Raw genomic sequence first — 17,558 nt, 5'->3', positions numbered from 1 at the left:
GTTCGAATCCCGTTTGGGGCAAAGAAAAAAAAAATGAGCACATAACACCATCCAGTGTGTGTCCTTGGGCAAGATCCTTCACGCTAATGCCTACCTCATACAATGATGAGAGACAATAAAACGAATGACATGCCGGCTCAGACGTCGCCCGGCCAAACAAGGTCTGCGTCAGGTGCTGGGTAACCAGAGCACCTTGATGAAAAATGGGCTACTGGAACAAAGCGGAGATGGGTGAGATGCCATAACATGGCTCTGTTGGAATGCTACTACTCAAGCAACCCTAGTCAGAGGGGTTACATGCAGAGAATGTGGGCTAAATGGTTACTTCGAAACCCACAGTCACGGTTAACCACGAAACAACTAGTAGCTCAGTGTTCCAACATCCACAAACGGCAACTGCTGTCACAACTTGAGATTGATGAGGTACAATGCAGGTTCCATGGTGAAGGGCCCCAGGCTGTCAGATCAGAGGAGGAGGTCATACAAGAGATTGGGAGGCAAGCCCCAATGAATGCAGATGATGAGATTGGGTGGCCAGCCCCAATGAATGAAATGCTGAGCGAGGCAGCAACTGACCTGAAAGCTAAGATCATGGCGAGAATGAAAGCTGGGCAACCTAGAAACCGATTACAACGGCTATGTGAAGTACCATCTGAAAGTCTCATAGAAAGTGTGAAAGCAGCACTGAGGGCGATCCCTACCGTAACGATCACAGAAACCAATGAGCTGATATACGCTTCAGCATCAGTGATCCTGGAGACTCTGGGCTATAAGAGCAACCATGGAAGCCATGAGATACGTTAACCACCATGGAAAAGACGGTTGGAGGCAAAGATCAAGGCGGCCCGGAAAGATGTGAGTCAATTGACGGAGGCCCAGAGAGGTGTGATGAAAAGGCCGATACCCCTGAGGTACATCCAGATAACCATACCTGAAGCACTCGAAACTGCCAAACAAAGGCTCCAAGCCTTGTCCAGTCGCCTAAAGCGGTAGACAAAAGAGAATGAGGCCAGACGAATAAACAGGCTGTTCGCAACACAACCTGCGAATGTGTACGGCTCAGTGGCAGGGTCCTAACAACAGAGCTGACCCACCAAGACTGGAAACTGAAAGGTACTGGAAAGGCATATGGGAGAAGGAGGTTGCACATAACAGCAGTGCACAATGGCTGGTGACCCTGAGAGAGGAGCACAGCAACCTCCGGGAACAGAACCCAGTTACCATAACAGTGGCAGACATACAGGAAAGAGTCTCAGATATGAAGAACTGGACAGCACCAGGCCCGGACATGGTCCACACCTACTGGCTAAGGAAACTCACAGCACTCCATGAGCGCCTAGCAGCACAAATGAACCAGCTGCTGAGGGATGGGACTCACCCAGAATGGCTAACCGAAGGGCGAACGATCCTGATCATGAAGGATCCCTCGAAGGGTGCAGCCCCATCCAACTATCGGCCAATAACCTGTCTCTCCACAACATGGAAGCTCATGTCAGGCATCATTGCGGCTAAGATAAGTGGACACATGGATCAATACATGAACGAAGCGCAGAAGGGCATTGGTAGAGATACCAGAGGAGCCAAACATAAGCTCCTGGTTGGCAGAACAGTCACACAAGACTGCAGGTCCCGACGTACCAACCTGTGCACAGCTTGGATTGATTACAAGAAAGCCTATGACTCGATGCCACATACATGGATCACTGAATGCTTGGAGTTGTATAAGGTGAACAGGACCCTAAGAGCCTTCGTTGCGAACTCGATGAGGATGTGGAAAACCACACTTGAAGCCAAAGGCAAGCCACTTACCCAAGTGTCCATCAAATGTGGCATATACCAAGGTGATGCACTCTCCCCACTGCTGTTCTGCATAGGACTGAACCCCCTAAGCCAAGTAATCACCAAGACAGGCTATGGATACCGCCTCAGAAATGGAGCTACAATCAGTCACCTCCTCTACATGGATGACATAAAGCTGTATGCTAAGAGCGAAAGGGACATAGATTCCCTGATCCACACAACCAGGATCTACAGCAGCGATATCGGGATGTCATTCGGGCTTGAGAAATGTAGTCGGATGGTGACTAAGAGAGGAAAGGTAGTCCGCACTGAAGGGGTCTCACTCCCTGAAGGAACAATAGCAAACATTGAGGACAGCTCGAACTGGCAACAAGGAAAGCGGCTACGGCCAAATACCTCCAGCGAGTGAGGCAAGTCCTAAGAAGCCAGCTCAATGGCAAGAATAAGACCCGGGCAATAAACAGCTATGCCCTGCCAGTGATCAGATACCCTGCAGGAATAATAAGGTGGCCAAAGGAAGAGATTCAGACCACGGACGTTAAGAACCTGAAAGCTCCTAACCATGCATGGAGGGTTCCATCCCAAATCCAGCACCCTGAGACTCTACGCAAGCCGAAAGGAAGGAGTCCGGGGCCTAGTGAGTGTGAGAGCCACTGTCCAGGATGAGACATCCAAGCTCCATGAATACATCAAGGAGAGGCTCCAACGGATGACGTACTCAGAGAATGTCTCAGACAATGGAGAACAGAAGATGAGGCGCTGGAAGAGGGACCATCATGGAAGGACAAGCCCCTACACGGGATGTGCCACCGGACAATAACTGGCGTGGCCGATCTCAAGAAGTCCTATCAGAGTTCTAGAGAGGGCTGGCCTGAAGGACAGCACAGAGGCACTCATCCTGGCTGCTCAGGAGCAGGCCTTGAGCACCAGAGCCATCCTGGCCCAGATATACCACACCAGACAAGACCCAAGGTGTAGGTTGTGCAAAGAGGCACCTGAGACGATCCAACACATAACTGCAGGGTGTAAGATGCTGGCAGGGAAAGCCTACATGGAACGCCATAACCAGGTGGCTGGCATAGTCTACCGAAACATCTGTGCGGAGTATGGACTGGAAACCCCAAGGTCAAAATGGGAAACACCTCCGAAGGTGGTGGAGAATGACAGAGCGAAGATCCTGTGGGACTTCCAGATCCATAGATAAAGGGCAGAGGAAAGCCGTTGTAGTGGATGTAGCGGTCCCAAGTGATGGAAACATCAGGAAGAAGGAACATGAGAAACTCGAGAAATACCAAGGGCTCAGAGAGGAGCTGGAGAGAGCCTGGAAGGTAAAGGTGACAGTCGTGCCTGTGGTGGTCGGAGCACTCGGGGCAGTGACCCCCAAACTAGATGAGTGGTTGCAACAGATCCCGGGAACAACATCGGACATCTCAGTCAAGAAATGTGCAGTGCTGGGAACAGCAAGGATACTACGCAGAACCCTCAAGCTTATATATATATATATATATATATATATATATATATATATGAAGGCCATCTCGTTCATTCCTACAAGAAAAACATGAAAAAACAAACAAACAGATATTTGCTTTAGCCAGTAGGTGGCGCGAGCAGTATGATAAAAATAAGCTCATAGATTTCTTTAGGCCTAGTTTTATCATCATGTGCATCAAGTTACAGGAGGTTTTGTAGTCAATTTTTGAGTAAATTCTAAATGGTTGACCTGCTCGGTTCAGCACATTAAGATATCCTTTATTTGTCCCACACTGTGGAAATTTACAGTCGACAGCAGTAAAAAGGGGGGGGGGGCGGTAAAAAGAAGATTTTTATTCTGTCCTACTTGTCCGTGTCCGAGACGTGAACAGATAACAGATAGCGAACAACGAAAAAAGACCAAGGATCCACAATGTTGAGATGGAGCTTTAGTTTCTTTTTCCTTAGATTTTTGTAAAACTGTACAGAGAAATAGAAACACAAAAAGGGGATGTTTCACACCGTTCAAATTAAATGTCTCTGTGTCATCACTGTACATTGTTATGTTAACTTTTCAAAACGCAATATAAGCTTGGAACAGAAATAACCAAAATATGCACGGTTAACATTGAAAATAGCCGCAACTAGCGCGCAGTAGCCCATATGCTAAGATGGATGACCAAGCGCTAATGTAGCATAGCAAAAACGGACGGAAAATCGTTCTTAATATTGCACATTTCCAATGCTGAAACTGAAGTAACGGTTTGGTAGATATCATGAAAGTGCAATCTAAACAGGGTTCAACTTACAGACGATGCTTTCCAAGGCATATACTCAAGAAGAAAACGAGAAACGATGACAACAGCTAGCGCGAAACCATGAGGTCTTCACTGGACTAGGTACTTCCGGTTTGTGTTACCAAAATTAAAGTGCCGTAGAATCTAACCAATTACGCAACATGACAAGGTACTTCCGGTTTGTTCTGCCAAAATTAAAGTCCCCCCAAATATAACTACAAACGGAACATGACACTCCCCGTCTGGTATATATTTTATACCAGTATTGTCAATCAACAAGAAGTAAAAATATGAAGATTCAGTTTTCAGCTGCAATGAGTAGAACAGTTTAAGAAACAGGTCTCAAGAATGTCTTTGGAGATCCAGATCGGGTGACCTTCAGCTCGATCTTCCTAACCATACCGTCCTGGTCAGGAAAAGTCTTTGTCACGACTGCAAGTGGCCATTCATTTCTTTTGGTTTGATTGTCTTTGAGCAACACTAGGTCACCTTCCTTGACGTTAGGTCTGACATCCTGCCACTTACTGCGGGTCAGTAGCGTGGGAAGGTACTCGCGTCTCCATCTGTTCCAGAAGATGTTAGCAAGATGTTGAACTTGTCTCCATTGTTGACGATGGAGGTCTTTCTTGTCAAAGGCTCCAGGAGGAGCAGGGAGACGGTGCACCTTCTGTGTCAGCAACGATGACGGGGTCAATAGGAAAGGAGACTCTGGATCGGAAGATATCGGTGCGAGGGGTTTGGCATTGATGATTGCAGCTACCTCAGCCATTAAGGTTGACAATACCTCGTGTGTAAGGCGTGACAGGGGATTTTCCTGTAGCATGGAGTCAAGGATCCGTCTGGAGACTCCGATCATACGTTCCTCCCATGTGGGAGGAGTGTGGAGGGTTAAAATAAGATATCCTTTATTCCTCCCACACTGGGGAAATTTACAGCCTCCAGCAGCAAGAATGTATGTAGAAAGAAGAAAGGAGAAAGAGAAAAAAAAGATCCACGTGCATCCTTGTTCCCCCAAGTACTTATTGACATTAGGTTCTTCGGGGTTTGTGACCAACATGTGTAGTTCTTTGCAAGCGCCTTTAAAATTTGTCCCGCAATCCGACCGAATTTGTTTCACTGGTCCTCTCATTGCCAAAAATCGTCGCAAGGCGTTGATGAAAGAGGATGTGTCCATCGCCTCAATGAGCTCAATGTGTACAGCGCGTGTGCTCATGCAGGTGAAGAGGACCGCCCATCGTTTGCTATTTGCCTGGCCACCACGGGTACGTCTCGTGGTGATAGCCCAGGGCCCGAACACATCAAGTCCCACATACGTAAAAGGTGGTTCCGAGCTCAAACGGTCTGGGGGGGAGATTTGCCATCTTCTGAATACATATCTTCCCGCGAAGCTTATAGCAGGTCACGCATTTGTGGAGGATGTTGTTAATGCACCGTTTGGCTCCCACGATCCAGTATCCCGCTGCTCGGATGGATCCCTCAGTGAAGACTCGGCCCTGGTGCTTGACTTTCTCGTGGTAGTGCCTCACAAGGAGTGTCGCGATGTGACTGTTAGTTGGAACGATGATTGGAAACTGTTCGTTTGTGTCGTTTGTGCGTGCTTGAGTCTTCCTCCTATCCGTAGAAGACTGTCCTCATCCACGTAGGGGTCCAGTTTTCGTAGGGAACTGTTCTCGGGGTTGTTCTTTGCAGCGGCTAAGCAGTCAAACTCTTTCTTGTAGGTCTCCCTTTGAACACAGCGAATGATCAGAGTCTTAGCCGCTGACAGTTCTTCAACCGAGCAAGGTCTAGGACCTTTGGCCTTGCAGTCGAGTATGATTGCAGCCTTTTTCCTCTTCACTAGGTTGGACAAGGATGCTATAGCTCTCACAAGGGACTTCCATGACGAGAACCGTTCAAAGCGATACAATTCCAGCTGTGGAGGAGAGTTTGTGATAGCTGTCGCATGGGAACGAACCTCGCTGTCGGAGTCTGGGTCGACCAGTTCGTAGGATTCTTCTTCATGAGTGGGAATTCCATCCTGCATGGACAGAAAGGTGGGTCCTGTGAGCCATGTTGTGTGCTTGAGTTCAGCAGCAGGCACTGATCGTGTGCCAAAATCAGCTGGATTTTGATCCGTATGGATGTCGCGCCATTGTTCTGGTTTGGTGAACTTCCTGATTCGCTGCACCCGGTTGCAGACGTACACGTAGAACCGTCTGGTCTGGTTGTTTATGTACCCTAATACGACTCTACTATTGGTGTAGAACTGCATAGAGTCGATGTTAACGTCTAGCTCGTTTTTCACTAGCTCTGTCATTTCCACAGCTAGAATGGCAGAACAAAGTTCAAATCTGGGTATAGTGTGGGCAGTAGGAGGGGCCAACTTAGCTTTCCCGAGTACAAACCCGACATGACATTCTCCATTGCTGTCGATGATCCTGAGGTAGACCACAGCAGCGATAGCTTTCACTGAAGCATCGGAGAAAATGTGGAGCTCTTTCCTCTGAGCGGTTGACAGAGACGTAGCATATGCTCTCGGCATCTTGATATCTTGTAGATGCTGTAGTGACTCTTTCCACATCTTCCATTCCGCTTCCTTCTCATCCGGTAGAGGGGTATCCCAGTCGAGTTTCATTACAGGTGAGTTCTCTCAGCAGGAACTTCCCCTGAATGACGACTGGCGTAACAAGGCCAAGGGGGTCAAACAAACTGTTCACCGTGGCTAAAGCACCTCTGCGGGTGTAGGGCTTCTCTGTAGCCGTCGTTTTGAAGGTGAAGACGTCCTGTTTGAGCTCCCAGCTAAGACCGAGGCTGCGCTGGATAAGGTCAGAACTGTCATCGAAATCCAAGTTGTCTAGTCCTTTAGCATGATCTTCAGGAGGAAAAGCTTCTAGCACCTCTGGGCAGTTTGACGATATTTTATGGAGTCTGAGGTTGGAAGCAGCGAGCATTGCCTGTGTCTTTGTCAGTAGGTTGACTGCTGCTGCAGCTGATGGGAGTGATGTCAAACCATCGTCGACGTAGAAATTATGTTCCACAAAGTCTTTAGCCTCCTTCCCGTATTCATCTGCTCCGTGTTTGGCTGCTTGATGAAGACCGTAAATGGCTACGGCTGGAGAGGGTGAGTTGCCGAAGACATGAACCTTCATGCGATACTCGACGATCTCCTGGTTGGGGTTGTTCTCCTTAAACCAGAGGAACCGCAAGAAGTCTCTGTTGTCTTCACGAACGACAAAGCTGTGAAACATCTGTTCGATGTTGGCTATAATGGCAACTTCCTCTCGCCTGAAGCGCAGCAAGACTCCCAACAAGCTGTTATTCAGATCAGGACCGGTGAGGAGCACGTCATTCAGGGAGACGCCTTGATGTTGAGAGCTGGAGTCAAAGACGACCGTGATCTTGTCCAGTTTCTGCGGGTGGTACATGCCGAAAATTGGCAAATACCAGCACTCCCTGTCCTCTTGAAGCGGTGGAGCTAACTCAGCGTGGTCCCGATCAAAGATGTTTTGCATGTATGAGACGAAGTCTGCTTGCATCTTCGGCTTTCTCACCAGAGTGCGGCGGAGGGAGTTGAGTCTGCTGAGAGCTTGTTCTCTATTGTTTGGGAGTTGCCGACGAGGGGACCGGAAGGGGAGGGGCGCGACCCAGCTGTTAGTTTCATCCATTACCATCTCCTTGTCCATGAACTGTAGAAACATCCGATCTTCGATGGAGAGCCCTACTTTGTCGTCATCCTTGGTGGTTTGGAAGATTGTACTGCCGAGACTGCAGTCATTGGAGACTTGGGTGTCTTGACGAAGGTTGAGCTGCGAGGTAGATTGCTGGCGTTCGGGGCCGAACCTTTCCTTTACTTGGAGCTGGTTGGGGCATGGAGTGAGAAGAGACGGTCTACCATTCTCCAGTATGTTGGTGCGGTAAGACATCACAGATGAAGGTTTGTGGGCGGACCCGAGACAAACATCTCCAACGACGACCCATCCCAAGTCAAGCCGTTGGGCGAAGGGGGCATTGAGGGGACCGTTGCGCTGTTCCCTAACTTTATGGACCTGGAGAACATCGCGTCCCAGAAGGATCAGTATATGGGCACTAGGATCCAGGCGAGGGATCTTGCTAGCGATGGACTTCAAATGACGGTGGTGTTGAGCGATCTCAGGAGTGGGAATTTCGGAACGGTCGTCTGGCATATGATTACACTCAATTAGCGTTGGAAGCATCACCTTTGTCTGTCCGTCCAGAGACTCGGCGAGGAAACCTGTTGCTCTTCTCCCGGACGTTTCCATAATTCCTGCACATGTACGGAGTGTGTAAGGGGAGTCTGTACCGTTGACTTGGAAGAGGTTGAAGAACTCCAATCTGGGTAGAGATCTGTTACTCTGCTCGTCCAAGATGATGTAGACGTTGGTAGCTCTATCGGGGTGCGCCTTGGGGTAGACCTTCGCCAGGCAGATCTTAGAACAGGACCGGAGGCTTTGCCCTTTGCCGCAGACCTCTGTGCACTTGGAGGTGACATCAGCTTCAGGCGTTTTCTCATCTCTCTCCCCGCCATGCTGTGGGGAGGGTTCCTTGTTCTCGGTGTCCCAAGGTGGAGGGCCAGGATGGAGCGCCGTCACGTGGTTCTCACTTCCACACTCAATACATTTCAGCGTTGCGTGACAGTTCTTAGCCTGGTGGGTTGTGGAGGAGCAACACTTGAAGCAGACACCATTCTCTTCAGGTAGGCTTTGCGTTCTTCAAGTGGCTTGCTCCTAAACCCGCTGCATTTCTTGAGTGGATGGGGTTTCTGATGAATGGGGCATTGTTTACTTATATCAAGTTTACCTTCTGAACTGTCTGACTGTAAAACTGGGCTGTTGGGTGGGATGTCTGTCTTGTGAGTAGCGACGTGTCCTTTGACGAATCTTTGTCCTCTTTCGGGTGGCTCGAGCTTCAGAGATTTCTCAGGAACAGGCTGGAGTGAGAAGCTGGGATCGTTTCTTCTGCGGGCCTCGTTGTAGATGAACTCCGTGAAGTACGTGAAAGGAGGAAAGGAAACACCGTGCTGCTCTTTGTACAGGGAGCCTATGGATAACCACCTTTCTTGGAGGCCGTGTGGGAGTTTCTGAACGATAGGGTTGATGCCTCTGGCAGTGTCCAGGTACGAGAGCCCAGACAAGTAGCCGTCAGCCTTGGCAGCGTTTAACTCTCGCAGCAGGTCTCCCAGTTCTCTTAGCTTCGAGACGTCTTTGTGGGAAATCTTCGGAAAACGCTCTAACCTTTCAAAGAGGGCAGCCTCTATCATTTCGGGTGTGCCGTAGCACTCTTGTAGCCGCACCCATGCTTGTTGTAGACCTATTGCGGGACTAGCGATGTGCACGGAACGGATCCTTCTAACATGCTCGGAGGACTCTTTTCCTAACCATTTAGTTAACAGGTCAAGCTCCTCGCTGGCAGTAAGGTTCAGGTCTACAATTGCGTTGAGAAAAGAGGACTTCCACGACCAATAGCTTTCTGGGTGATCGTCGAATCGGTATAGACCAGAGTTCACAAGTCCTTGGCGCATTAAGTACCTTGCAATGTCGCTTATGCCCGTGGTGTCGACAGGATGTGCTTGCGGTGGGGCTTGTAGTGGAGAAGTCTGTCTTGCAAAGGACAGCTCGGATGGGGAGAGTTGAGCGGGGCGATAGTTCCATGCTACTGGCTTTGAACTCGTTGGCTGACGTATTGGAGCTGCTGGCGTTGACCATGCGCAGTGCTGCACTGTAGCTGTGGGTGCTGGTGTTTTAGGTCGTGGTGCCGGAGCTTCAGACGTTGGCCTGGCGGGTACTAAGTTGGCATCAGATGGATGGGGGGTTTGCGGTGGATACAGAGAGAGTTCTGGTGGCTCCTCAAAGTCTGTTTGGAGCTGGGTGACATAGTCACGTATACGTTGTGGGCTGAGGCTCACTTCGGACTGTCGAGGTCTCCTATTTCCTTCACAACTCTCGAGCTCAGCCGCTTCTTCCAGGACTCTAGCTTCTGCAGTGGCTGCCGCTACCTCCTTTTCGTGTCCCAATTTTGTTAGCTCAACTGCTAACTGGGCTTCTTTCATCTTGAGTTCTGCCTCGCGCTGTGCGTAGAGCTCTCGTGCGCGCCGCTTCAACTTCAACTTCAACTGGCGCGGGCCCTGGCAACTGCTCTGCTGGCAGATGATGAGTTGGATCCAGTAGATGCAGATCGGAGGGATGCAGTATCGAGTGCGGGCATCAGAGTTTCGAGGGCCCGCTCTTTTCCCGTGACTCCATAGTTGTTGAATACTGAGCCGTTGTCTGTCATTGTTAACTGTTTTGTAGTTGTATTGCCCGCCGTGAAGACGTCTTTTTACTATTCTGTCCTACTTGTCCGTGTCCGAGACGTGAACAGATAGACAGATAGCGAACAACGAAAAAAGACCAAGGATCCACAATGTTGAGATGGAGCTTTAGTTTCTTTTTCCTTAGATTTTTGTAAAACTGTACAGAGAAATAGAAACACAAAAAGGGGATGTTTCACACCGTTCAAATTAAATGTCTCTGTGTCATCACTGTACATTGTTATGTTAACTTTTCAAAACGCAATATAAGCTTGGAACAGAAATAACCAAAATATGCACGGTTAACATTGAAAATAGCCGCAACTATTGTGCAGTAGCCCATATGCTAAGATGGATGACCAAGCGCTAATGTAGCATAGCAAAAACGGACGGAAAATCGTTCTTAATATTGCACATTTCCAATGCTGAAACTGAAGTAACGGTTTGGTAGATATCATGACAGTGCAGTCTAAACAGGGTTCAACTTACAGACGATGCTTTCCAAGGCATATACTCAAGAAGAAAACGAGGAACGATGACAACAGCTAGCGCGAAACCATGAGGTCTTCACTGGACTAGGTACTTCCGGTTTGTATTACCAAAATTAAAGTGCCGTAGAATCTAACCAAATACGCAACATGACAAGGTACTTCCGGTTTGTTCTGCCAAAATTAAAGTTCCCCCCAAATATAACTACAAACGGAACATGACAATTTTTTTGTCGGTTTTGAGCGATTTCATTTTCCACCAAATATTCGTACATCTAGGTCAGGGGTGCCCAGGCTTTTTTGACCGAAGATCAACTTTTCAAACAGATCATCCTCCGCAATTTACCCATTACGCACGTGTATTAGGGATGTGAATCTCAGCACTGAGGACGATTCGATACACATCGCGATGCACTGCCAGCGATGCGATACTTAAACGATACATGGAATTTTCTGGCGATACGATGCGATACGTTTCACCGTCGTCACGATGCGATACGATGCGATACACATTAAGTTCAAATCAATGAGATCCGATACGATACAATGCAATTTGTTGCGATATTGTGCTATTAAACATGATGCAAATAAGCAAAGAAAAAAAGCTTTTAAAAAGATGGAATTCAGTATGGTATTACAAAAAGGATACCACTTTATTCCTTATAAAGAGTAGAACTTGTAAAACAACTTATTTAAGCCCTTTCACAATTGGGTTTTGTGCAAAGAAAATGTAAACAATTTGGCACTCACAGCTGTTGCTATTGTGTAAACACAAACAGACTATTCTCACCGAGTGTCTTATATGAAATATATATATATATATATATATATATATATATATATATATATATATATATATATATATTAAGTTTTATCAAGCTTTCCGTCTTTCTTTTCGAAGCCGTAGTATTTCCAAACATAAGACTTGAATGTTGCGGCTGCATTAAATATAGTAGTTTCCTCGCCTCCCCTTGCGCTAACTTCCATAATGTTTCGCTAGTTGTGTACTGGACTGTATGTGACGCACGGCTACCGTCCGTATTCAACACAAAACGCAAAGCAATGATGGTGCATTCATTGCGCCTAGGAAAGGGCTTATAGGTGACGTTTAACATGAATAAAACGGCGCTTGAATCTGATTTTACCGATACCCATCAATGCATCGTGATGAATCGCGATTTCACCCGTCAATCGCATCGTACCCAGTGAATGAGCCGATGCACTCGGATCGCGCACGTGCGCATCGATGTATCGATTAATATCGATTATTTTCCACACCCTTAACGTGTATGCATACACACGCCAGACACACATGCACACACGTGTGCATTCGCATGCACATACGCATGTACATATGCATGCCATGATGACCAACAGCCATTACAAACCCTAACGTTCCTCGAATGCAGCATAAGACAAGCACTTCCTTTTTAGCCGTTTTCAAAATAAAATAATAATCATCAGCCAGAGTGACAAAATTATATCCCACATGATCTTAAATCCACAACAATCAGGAGGGCAACATGAGAAAATTTTTACCATTTTCATGTGGAGATGCACACATTTCTTGATATGATTCTATGTTTCGAGGAAAACCTTTTTTCCCTCAAAGGCATAAGAAAAAAACTGGCTCTCAGGGCCTCATTCCACTCTGATATTCTCTCAGTCGCAAACATGTGTGACAGCCAGGCAACATAATAATAATAATAATACATTTTATTTATAAGCGCCTTTCAAGACATCCAAGGACACTTTACAATACTGAGAAAGGACTCTCTCTTTTTTATATTTTGGTTAATATGAGTCATGACTTCATGTAAAGAAAATAATGGCATTGAGGAAACATGATTTGACTATCTCTGAGGGCTGCAAACAATATTTTGCACGTAACTTCATTGACTATGTTTCTGATAAACATCATCCAAACACCATACCTGCATGGCTGATTTCTAAAGGTAAATTCATTAGTTAATGCATATTTTGCATGTTTTTTGTACTTGAAAATACTGTGTCTGATGTAAAGTCAAACAAATACAAATGGCATAGAATTGTAAACCAGTATTATTCCTAAAATTCTTATCTTTTTTGTTGTCAGCATTAAGGGACCATAAAAATTAAAGGGCAGAGTACAAATTTATTTTCTGCCAAATGTCCAAATTGGCATTGGCCTCTTATGAATGTTAAAAATAAGGAGGCAGGAGGAGACTTGTTTTGCTGAACGGCCGTGTAGTTATTTCTGATAATATAATCAAATGTTCTCTTTTGCAATAATTTTACCCATCTTCCATCTGTAAACTGGTCACAACACCATCGCGTTGCAGCGTCATTGGACACTCCAGAAATCACAACACGTATACAGTGTCAGCTTTCACGGTAATTACAAAGTTACAGAGAATCCCCAGCCTCACAGCAGTGTGTAACAAATCAATTAAATAATGCTTAGTTTGTAAAGCTTTATTTCTATGTGCACGCTCACACTGGTACATTTCTGAGCTTCTCGAATAGGACATTTTTCAAGAGATGTGCTTGGCCTCACTGTTGGAAATGTGTAATTGCAAGGATAGCTACAGGCTGACCCACAAATACACTTATTGATCCACAGAATCTTCAATGAAGTGCCTCAAGATAAAACACACACATCAGCAAGGGGTTGTATTGACTTTATTCACGTTGTTGTTATCTGTGCTTTTTGATTGAGTGATCAATAATCTCAGAATTTCTCATTTCTTTAAACGGACGAATATCCGGAATATTTCTAATTTATGGTATCTAAAAAAGGGTAGTCAGTGGAAGGTTGGTTTTTTTTTTAATAGCCATATGAAGATGGAGGTGTCAGTCAAAGAAGTGCTATACAAGAGGTAAAAAGTGTGATGAGGGGGTCCTCGGTAAAAAGAAGAGTTAAATGTTGTTGGTGTTCAATCACCAGAAGCCCATTAGCTTACCTGAACATTATTTGCATGTTAAGTAGTGTCAATCTGCATTGATTTCCAGCTAAATGGAATGCAGTTCTTCAATAGAGCCTTTGCTTTGCAAAGCCCTCCGAGCTGCTACAACCATTTTATTGGATTCAGATTAACATGTGCAGTATAACCTTCTGAACCACTTATCTTTAATTAAAATCATTTCCTCCACTGGATTCTCTGAGCAGATTTTGCCCAAGTGATCCTCGACCGCCTAGGCCAGATTGTGTTTCTCTGGACTAATATCAAAATGACTGGGTGATACTTTCAGGTGTGGATTAGAAATTGAATGCAAGTATTTCACAATGTCGTCGGGTCCTATTTTTACTAATAGAACTGTAATTTGAACTCATATTTATTGATAATGTTGAAACCAGTTCAGTCTCAATTAAAATGAACCGGGATATACAGTACATGACAAGGAATCCATGTGAAGAGTATTTAGGGCATTAAAACATCATATGTGAGATGTACAGGATTACATGATTGTGACTTGTGGTTTAGCGATTCATGGATTGGATTCATGGAGTGAGATGCTCTGGAACTCCTGCGATGTCTTAATATCAGAGCTTTTTCACAAACTTTCACGTCCCTTCTGTCACATTATTTTTGCTTTATTCTTTATTTTAGGGTGGCACGGTGGGTTTGATTCCGGCCCCTGCCTTTCTGGGTGGAGGTGTTATGTTCTCCCAGTGCATGCGTCGGTTTCCTCCAGATACTCCAGTGTCCTCCCACATTCCAAAAATATGCATGGCAGGTTAATGGAACACTCTTAATTGTCAATAGGTGTGAGTGTGAGCGCAAATGGTTATTCGTTCATGTGTGTCCAGTTCAGGCTGTACCCTGCTTACTGTCCTATGACAGCTGGGGAAGGCTCCAACATGCCCGCAACCCTTGTGAGGGAAAAAGTCTTAGCTTCAGAGTTTTAAAGTTGAGCCATATGCTAAAATGGAAGTGGTCAGATCGGAGTTGGGCATGATGAAGGCAACTGTGATTGACATAGGGGTTTCACTGTCAAATTGGAGTAAGTTGTAGTTCTCGAGATTGGTTTTGAGCCGATTTTGGAAATACTTACATTACTGCTGCAGCATAAAAGAAAAATGCCTTGAGTTAGGCTTCCATAGAGACAGATGACAGTGAAACCTTACATCGTCTTGATCTACTTCTCATCACTTGTACTACTGCACTGTCAGATGCAGATAACATGGATGAATAGGATAATGTTACTGACATGTGAGCGATCATTGATAAACTTCCCTATGAATTAGGTAAAAAAAGTGGAGAATGGTTTCCTTTGAGGCTCAACAGATCCATCCCTCCATCCATTTTCCGCCGCTTATCCGGGGTCGGGTCGCGGCAACAGCAGCTTCAGTAGGGAAGCCCAGACTTCCCTCTCCCCAGCCACTTCTTCGACCAGTAAATTGAGAGCTTCGCCCTTTGGCTCAGCTCCTTCTTGACCACGACAGACCGATACAAAATCTGCATCACAGCAGACGCTGCACTGATCCACCTGTTGATCTGTCTGTCCCTCCTGCCCTCATTCGTGAACAAGACCCCAAGATATTTAAACTCCACTTGGGGCAAGATCTCCTCCCCGACCCAGAGAGGGCACTCCACCCTCTTCCGACTGAGGACCATTGTTTCAGATTTGGAGGTGCTGATCTTCATCCCAACCGCTTCACACTTGGCTGCAAATCGCTCCAGTGAGAGTTGGACAGCCCTGCTTGAAGGAGCCGATGGTAACACATCATCTGCAAAAAGCAGAGATGCAATACTGAGGCCACCAAAACGGACACCCTCAACACAAATTCTGTCCATAAAGGTGATGAACAGAATCGGCGACAAAGGGCAGCCTCGGTGGAGTCCAACCCTCACTGGAAACAATTCCGACTTACTGCCGGCAATGTGAACCAAACTGATATTGGTAGTCTTGGGACTGAACAGCCCATATCAGGGGGTTCGGTACCCCATACTCCCGACGCACCCCCCCACAGAACTCCCGAGGGACATGGTCAAACGCCTTCTCCAAGTCCACAAAGCAAATGTAGACTGGTTGGGCGAGTTCCCACATACCCTCGAGGACCATGCTAAGGGTGTAAAACTGGTCCATATTTCCACAGAAAACCACACTGCTCCTCGTCAATCTGAGGCTCGACTTCCTGATGGACTCCCCTCTCCAGCACCACTAAATAGACCTTACCAGGGAGGCTAAGGATTGTGATCCCTCTATAGTCGGAACACACACTACAGTCCCCCTTTTTAAAAAGTGGGACCACCACCCCGGTCTGCCAATCCAAAGGCACTCTCCCCAATGACCACGCGATGCTGCAGAGGCGTGTCAACCAGGACAGCCCCACAACATCCAGAGCCTTGAGGAACTCCGGGCGGGTCTCATTCACCCCCGGGGCTTTGCCACCGAGGAGCTTTTTAATTACATTGGTGACTTCAACCACTTCAACCACAGACATAGGAGAGCCCACCTCAGAGTACTCAGACTCTGTTTCCTCTAAGGAAAGCGTGTTGGTTGAGGTGAGGAGGTCCTCGAAGTACTCTGCCTACCGACTCACAACGTCCCGAGTTCAGGTCAGCAGTACCCCATCCCCACTGTACACAGTGTGAGTGGTGCACTGCTTCCCCCTCCTGAGACGTCGCATGGTGGACCAAAATTTCCTCGAAGCCATCCGGAAGTCGGCTTCCATGGACTCACCGAAATTCACGCACGAATTTTTGCCTCAGTGGCCACCGAAGCAGTGTTCTGCTTAGCCAGTTGATACCTGTCAGTTGTTTCTGGGGTCCTTACAGGCCATAAAGACCCGATCGGACTCTTTCTTCAGCTAGACGGCATCCCTTACTGCTGGTGTCCACCAGCAAGTACGGGGGTTGCCACCACGAGAGGCACCAACCACCTTACGGCCGTTCCTCCCAATCACGCCTTTCCAGATCTCACTGTCATTGCCTATGTGAGCAGTGAAATCCCCCAGGAAAACAAGGGAGTCCCAAGAAGGAGTACTCTCCAGCACACCCTCCAAGGACTCCAAAGAGGGTGGGTACGCTGAGCTTCTGAGCTTGTGCATATGCACAAACAACAGCAGGACCCGTAACCCCCACCCGCAGGCGGATTGAGGCAACCCTCTCATCTACCGATGTGAACCCCAATGTACAGGCACTGAGGCGGGGCGCAATGAGTATGTCCACACCTGCTCTGCGCCTCTCACTGTGGGCAACTCCAGAGTGGAAGAGGCTCAACAGAATGGTTTGAAAAGACCCAAGTTTAAAAGGTTTGTTGAGTTCATCAACATGCAGGCATAGATCGAGCAAGATCCAGTTTGGTGATGTCAAGGACAATGTCAAAGAGCAAACCGATCCTTCAGTAAACCTCACAATGGAAAAGAGACATGGTCATGTGAATAATGCAACAAATGCTATACCAGTGAACAACTAAGCTCTCACAGCAAAAGCACAGTCATTTCTGTCAAGGTGAACACAACAAGGAATGATGTAAAAGGTTGAGAAATCTCTTCACAATGATAAATTCGATTTTCTCTGGAAAAAGGAACTTTGTTTCAGTTGTCTGAAACAAGGAAACATGAGCAGGTTCAATGGCCGAGAAAATTAAATGTGAGGTGTATACATTACCACTTCCTAGTGTGTTACTTGAAAAAGGCAAATACAAACCTGTGACAGAAGAAGAAGCTCAAAAGAATGAAGAAGTCCATACTCAGCAGTCTTGTGGAAATATCAAACAAAAGCAATG

At 46.7% G+C, this 17,558-nt stretch overlaps 1 long non-coding RNA gene across 1 annotated transcript in view; it reads right to left on the bottom strand.

Annotated features, from left to right (window-relative positions):
* The window catches only part of LOC127608650 (uncharacterized), a 133,739-nt gene extending 117,518 nt beyond the window's left edge, over positions 1-16,221 (bottom strand). The window contains exon 1 of the long non-coding RNA XR_007964298.1: positions 16,050-16,221. This is a non-coding gene — a long non-coding RNA (uncharacterized LOC127608650). The remainder of the gene's footprint in view (positions 1-16,049) is intronic.
* Positions 16,222-17,558: the final 1,337 nt, after the last annotated feature.

Source organism: Hippocampus zosterae, chromosome 1, assembly GCF_025434085.1.
Source record: "Hippocampus zosterae strain Florida chromosome 1, ASM2543408v3, whole genome shotgun sequence".
In the NCBI taxonomy this organism is placed as follows: Eukaryota; Metazoa; Chordata; class Actinopteri; order Syngnathiformes; family Syngnathidae; genus Hippocampus; species Hippocampus zosterae.
Note: the sequence above shows the minus strand (reverse complement) of the source record. Positions and strands in the feature narration are given on the sequence as shown.